Below are 6,973 nucleotides of genomic sequence, written 5' to 3'. Positions count from 1 at the left end.
GGCCGGGAGCGGCCACTGCACTCCAGTCTGGGCGACAGAGTGAGACTCCAACTCAAAAAAACAAAACAAAACAAAAACATAAGGATCTGGAGAGAAGGAGAGTCCTCTGGGTCACCCAGGGCCCATCGTGACTGCGATGATCCTCGCCCCAGAGGCTTACGGAATGGGAGGCAGGAGATGCCACCACTGGAGGCTGGGCGGACGTGGCCTCGAAGGGACATGGTCTACCAGAAGCCGGGAAAAGCAGGACACGGCCTCTCCTCGAGCTTCCAGAAGGAACCGGCCTCACGCTGCCCTGACTTCAGCCCCGACTCCTTTTGGACATTTGGCCTGCAGAGCTGCAGGGGAATCCGTTTCTGCCGTCTGAAGCCTGTGAGGGGTCACCTGCCGCAGCCACAGGACACGCAGGCAGCTCTCGCCACAGGCCGAGCCTTCAGCCCCTGGAGCGGGATCCAGTCCACGTGGCCAACCCGGATGCAGCCCAGCCAGAGGCCGGGGTGCAGGCCCTTAGTTTCTTGCTGGTGCCTGGTGTGCCTCCTGCCCCTCCGGCCTCCCCTGCCCACATCAGGAGGGTAAAGGGAAGGGAGCCGCCTGACGTTCCAGGCCAACACACATCAGGTTTTTCTCACTCGCTTTGGAAACAGCCCTCACCTAGAGGGAATTTCCCAGCAGACTGACGCAAAATGCTCACGAGACTTGCAGGTGACGGTTTCACAGGTGGACATGATCTCCAAACTCATCACGTTGTGTGCGTGAAGCGGTGCCGCACTGTGTCGCCCACACGTACAGAGTCCACAGTAGACGGGCACACGACAGGCCACAAGATGGCTTGCCCTGCCCCCTGCCGGTCCTGATGAAGCCCCTAAAGCTGCAGCCGCCTGCCCCCTGCCCTGCCCACCTCCTCCCGCCCCTGTGGGACCCCCAGAGGGCAGGGCCCACACCCACCGGGAAGCAGAAGGCTTACATGGAAGCCACCCGTCCTGAGTGCTGGCCTGACGTCGGGGCTCACACAGCTTTCAAGGGCCTACAAGCGTTGGGGCGGGGGGGGGGAGGGGCAGAAATGGCTTCAAGAGATGTATGGGGGTGCCGAAAAAACCACAGATACATTTTAAGAGATGTTAGCTATGAATCACTTTTAGTCCACCGTCGTCAGAAGTGTCCGGACACCGATGGGGACCATTTGGAGCACCTCTTGTAATTGTAGAAGTCAAAGGTGACTTGTATTCACCTTTTGTTTTCCATCTATACAGGATATCACTATTTTGATGCCATTTTTTTCCTTTTTAAAATGTGCATATGTTTTTTGGTGCATAGATGTACATATTTTGTTTTGTTTTATTTTTTGAGTCAGAGTCTCACTCCCTCTCCCAGGCTGGAGTGCAGTGGCACAATCACAGCTCACCACAGCCTCGACCTCCTGGGCTCAGGTGATCCTTCTGCCTCAGCCTCCCGAGGAGCTGGGACCACAGGTGCATGCCACCACACCCAACTTATTTTTATTTTTTTGTGGAGATGAGGTCTTGCCAGGCTGCCTAGGCTAGACTTGAACTCCGGGGCTCAAGCAATCCTCCTGCCTCAGTCTTCCAAAGTGTGATTTCCAGGCGTGAGCCACCGCGCCTGGCCAGCTACAAGAGACTTAGAAACAACCACCCATGTCTATCGTTTAATTAAGGGCCTACAGGTGAAATACTGGAGACCTCACGGCCTGATTAGTGTTCCAACACTCCAGACATTTGAAAACAGTCTATAGCTTTGTAAGAGGACACTGCCCTTGGCGAGAAAGTCCCCAGCACTCGAGGTGAGGATGAAATCATAACCAATTGTAAACTAACTTACTGCCAAGTAATTTCAGAAAATAAGAAAAAAATTTTTTTGATTGTCTTTAAAAGAACATGTATTTAAAGTAGGAGGCGGGTGCGTTTTGGTGTCTGCTGTGACAGTTATGAAACCGCCAGATGCCTGAGGGCCTGGCACAGTGTCATCCTGGAGAACCGTGCTGTGAGCCACGGACCTTCCAGGCTGGGCACGGCAGCTCGTGCCTGTGATCTCTGCACGTGGGGAGGCTGAGGTCAGAGGACTGCTTGAGCTCAGAAGTCGGAGACCAGCCTAGGCAACGTAGCAAGACGCCATCTCTGCAAAACAATAAAAAAAATTAGCTGGGCATGGCGGTGAGTGCCTGGGTCCCAGCTACTCGAGAGACGAAGGGGGGAGGTTTCCCTGAGCCCAGAGGAGGCTGAGGCTGCAGCGCTGTGATCCTGCCACTTCGTTCCAGCCTGGGCGACTGTGAGACCCCGACTCGAAAAGAAAGAAAGACAAAAATCTTTCAGAAACCACATGTTAACACTTATAAGCAGGAGAAATTCGTTTTAACTTAATTACCCAAATGCTATCATTTCAACGTGTAAGTGGTATAAAGTTAATGATATCTACGTCCTGTCTTGGGTGCCACCCCTTTGAAATCTGCCGTGGCTTCATAACTTCATCTCAATTCCAGTGGTCACAGAGCCTCAAGTTCCCGACAGAAGCCAGCAGTAACGTGACCTGCTCGCGTGAGTGTCTGTCTGGGATGGGGCTTAGTGTGTCCTCACCTCCCCTTCCCAGATCTGGGACAGGGAAGTCCGAGGGGAAGGAAGGCGTGTTCAGCGCCCCACACCCATGGCCCCAAGGCTCCCAAGGTTTCTGCAAGGAAACCAGCGAGGACTTCGGTTTGAAACAGGATCATCAGGAATCTGATCTCCAACACATTGTCTACCTGAGTGTTTTCTAAGGAAGCCTTCAACCTTTCCAAAAAGTGGATTATTTTTAAGAATGTTCTTCTAACAGGATAAACAGTCTTTCGATTCCACGTCCCAGCCTGGCAGGATCGTAGCTCACTACGGCCTCGACCTCCTGGGCTCCCACCTCCTGCCTCAGCCACCACACCCAGCTAATTTTTAAATTTTTTTTTTTTTGAGTCAGAGTCTCACTCTGTCGCCCAGGCTGGAGTGCAGTGGCACGCTCATGGCCACTGCAGCCTCGACCTGCTGGGCTCAGGCGATCCTTCAGCCTCAGCCTTCCAAGTAGCTGATGGTTACATTTAATATCTCTCACTACGCCCAGCTAATTTTTATTTTATTTATTGTACAGATGAGGTCTCACCAAGTTGCCCAGGCTGGTCTTGAACCCCTGGGCTCAGGCAATCCTCTCGCCTCAGCCTCCCAAAGTGCAGGGATTATAGGCGTGAGCCACGGTGCCTGGCCTATTTTGTAAATTTTTAAAGAAGTTTTGCGTAGAGTTGAGTTCTTGCTGTGTTGCCCATGCTGGCTCAACCTCCCAGGTTCAAGCGATCCTCTCACCTTGGCTTCCCAAAGTGCTGGGATTACAGGTGTGAGCCACGGCCCCTGGTCCCAAGCAAAGTAAGAGCTTAACAGCAGCGAATGGAGAGGGTTGGCGGACATTGTTTCTTTTAACAAGACCGAGACTGTGACATCGAACCCAGAACATGCTCTCCAATCTTGGCACTGGGGTCACTGGCGCCATCTGCTGGTCTGACCTAAACACAGCCTCCCCCACAGGACAACCCCCTTAAAGCCCACCTGGATCCACAGATTGTTGTCTACGGGACACCCACAGAGGACCACCGAGTAGATTCTCACAGCTGCCCCCCCCCAGCGGTGATAGTGATGGCAGCTCACATTAGTGCTCTTGTCATAGGCCAGCCACAGACGCACTTGTCATGCTTTAACTCTGACTGCTCACACCGGTCGCTTGTGATGGCTACTTTACTGTTTTTGAGTCGGGGTCTCTGTTGGGCAACCTGGAGTGCAGGGGCATGATCACGGCTCACCACAAACTTGACCTCAGCCTTCCGAGTAGCTGGGACTACAGGCAGGTGCTACCACGCCCAGTTAATTTTTTGAATTTTGTAGAGATGAGGTCTTGCTATGTCTCACAGGCTGGTTTTGAGTTCTTGGACTCAGGCAATCCTCCTGCTTCAACCTCTCCCAAGTAACTGGGACTACAGGTGCGTGCTACCATGTCCAGCTAATTTTTTTGTTTTTTTTAGAGACGAGGTCTTGCTATATTGCCCAGGCTGGTCTCGAACTCCAGGGTTCAAGCAATCCTCCCACAACAGCCTCCCAAAGTGCTGGGATTTCAGGCATGAGCCACCGTGCCTGGCTGATGGCTACTTTTTTTTTTTTTTTTTTGAGTCGGAGTCTCACTCTATGGCCCAGGCTGGAGTGCAGTGGCACGCTCATAGTCACTGCAGCCTCGACCTGCTGGACTTAGGCAATCCTTCTGCCTCAGCCTTTCAAGTAGCTGGAACTGCAGGCATGCACCACCATGCCCGGCTAATTGTTTGATTTATTGTAGAGATGAGGTCTTGCCAGGTTGCCCAGGCTGTCTTGAACCTCTGAGCTCAGGCAATCCTCTCACTTCGGCCTCCCAACATGCTGGGATTATAGGCATGAGCCACTGCACCCAGCTGATGGTTACATTTAATATCTCTCATTTCATGGATGCGGTCACTGAGACTCAGAGAAGTTTAAATCACATGCTTTAGCAAAGGGTTACAGCCCATGTTTGCAAAGTTGGCCACAGAACTGGGATCGAAGGCAGGCAGCCCGCATCCAGCACGTGTTCTTAAGTGCAGTGTTATATGGACATTTCAATGTCATTACCCTTCCCGCTTTGGAGAGCATGTATAAACAGTTATGGCCCACACTTGAGATTACTGAATCCAAGAACTCCTAAATCATATAAAATGTGACAGAGAAAAAGCCCACATCAGAATGTCAAAAGGTGTAACATATACACGTACATAATGGAAGCAAAGTCACAGAAAACCACACTTACTCTTGCTTTGCAATGTGCTCAGATATGTTCCGTGCTTTATTTTGGCTCAATTGGAAAAAAAGCCAGTTGCAACAATTGCATTCATTCCACCCTCTGCAGCTGGGTTATGATGGAATTGGAAGCACGTGGGCTTAGATGTGCTGTGTGTTTTCCAGCACAGGCTTGGTTCAATTCTTACCTCCTCCAGGGAGACTCGAGTTTTGGTTACACAAGAAAAACGTTATTTCCCAAATGGCACCCAACATGGCAGAAGGGCTCCATCCAGTAGCCTGAGACACACTGTACCATCTTCATAGACTTTTCTAGGGAGGTGTGTTTGTCCCTTGAAGGTGACTCTAGGTAGTGCGTTCTCACTTCCAAAGTTCAGGTCTCATTTTTATTGTTTATTTCCATTTTATTAATTCTTAGGGTTATTTTTTCTACTTCAGGCAAAAGATACTGATTCTCCATATACTGAATTTTCCTATACAATTATGGCAGCAACACATTTTAGATTTTTAAGTGGATCGATTTGTTTATTTTTTCTTTTGAGTTGGAGTCGCACTCTGTCACCCAAGCTAGAGTGCGGTGGCATGCTCACAGCCACGGCAGCCTCAACCTCAGCATTCCAAGTAGCTAGAACCACAGGCATGTGCCAACATATCCAGCTAATTTTTTGATTTATTGTAGAGACGAGTTCTCGCCAAGTTGCTTAGGCTGGTCTCGAACCCATGGGCTCAGGCAATCCTACTGCCTCTGCCTCCCAAAGTGAAGCCACAAAGGGGGTGTAGGGGGAGAAGCTGGTGACACCAGGTGAAAAGATGGAGAGGAAGCCCGATGTCATGGTGGAATCTCAGAGGCGGCAGACAGAGTTCCACATTCCCCATGAAAACTTTCATCGTAAAACGTTGAAAAAAATTAAGTGAAAGAACACAATTGTCTTCCCTGCGAGGTGTCTACGCTCCACTTTCAATGAAAGAAGCCCTATTTTTATTTTTATTTACTTATTTTTTGAGTTGGAGTCTCATTCTGTCGCCCAGGCTGGAGTGCAGTGCCACGCTCACAGCCACCCCAGCGTCGACCTCCTGGGCTCAGGTGATCCTTCCACCTCAGCCCTCCAAGTAGCTGGAACTACGGGCGCCTACCACCATGCCCAGCTGTTTTTTTTTTTTAATTATAGAGACAAGGTCTCACCAAGTTGCCCAGGCTGGAGCAGCTCTACTTTTAATTAGGTGTAAATATTCAGTGGCAGGATGACTTGACATTTATTAAAGCAGTCAAGGTGACACTGAGGGCTGGGCACAGTGGCTCATGCCCATAATCCCAGCACTTTGGGAGGCCAAGGCGGAAAGATCACTTGAGCCCAGGAGTTCAAGACCAGCTTGGGCAACATAGCAAGACCTCGTTGCCACAAAAAAAATCTAAAAATTTTCAAGGTGTGGTGGTGCGTGCCTGAGTCCCGGCAGGAGGATCACCTGAGCCCAGCAGGTCGAGGCTGTGGTGAGCTGCAGTCATGCCACCACACTCCAGCCTAGGCAACAGAGTGAGACCTCCACTTAGAAAAACCCATACCAAACCAAATAGGTACGGTGGCGTATGCCTATAATCCTAGCACTTTTGAAGGACCAGGTGGGAAGATCGCTTGGTTAGGAGCTCGAGACCAGCCTGGGCAGCAATAGTGAAACCCCTATCTCCACCAAAAAAAAACAAAAAACAAACAAAAAAACCCCAAAAAACAAAACTGGTATCTTTTTAAACTAGAAGATGTCATCAAGTTTATGAATCCTGAGCGAGCACCCACTGCATGCAGCCTACAGCCCCGGTGCTTGCAGGGATGTGAAGGTTGAGGAGGGAGAGTCCTTGAGACTCTGGGCATCTCAGGAAAGGTGAAGAGAAGCACTAAGAAGTATGATGTCCGTGAGGAATTCCGGCCCATCCTAGCAAACGTGCTGCGCACTCCCTGGGCTTTGGGGTTCGTGGAGAAATGAGTCCTACCGGCATCTATGAGGACACACATCCTGGTGGGCAGCAAGGCCTGTTCTTACTCCTGGTTTCTGGCAGCCAAATCCAACCTTGGACTTCCGCATTTGTTAAATTTGTCAGTGACAAAAACATTCCCCTTGGGAGGTAGCAAGGTCTGACCATGGAAAAGAGCATC

This window comes from Carlito syrichta, unplaced genomic scaffold (assembly GCF_000164805.1).
Source record: "Carlito syrichta isolate Samal-C Ts95f unplaced genomic scaffold, Tarsius_syrichta-2.0.1 Scaffold290134, whole genome shotgun sequence".
NCBI lineage: Eukaryota > Metazoa > Chordata > Mammalia > Primates > Tarsiidae > Carlito > Carlito syrichta.
This window is presented reverse-complemented; position numbering follows the sequence as displayed.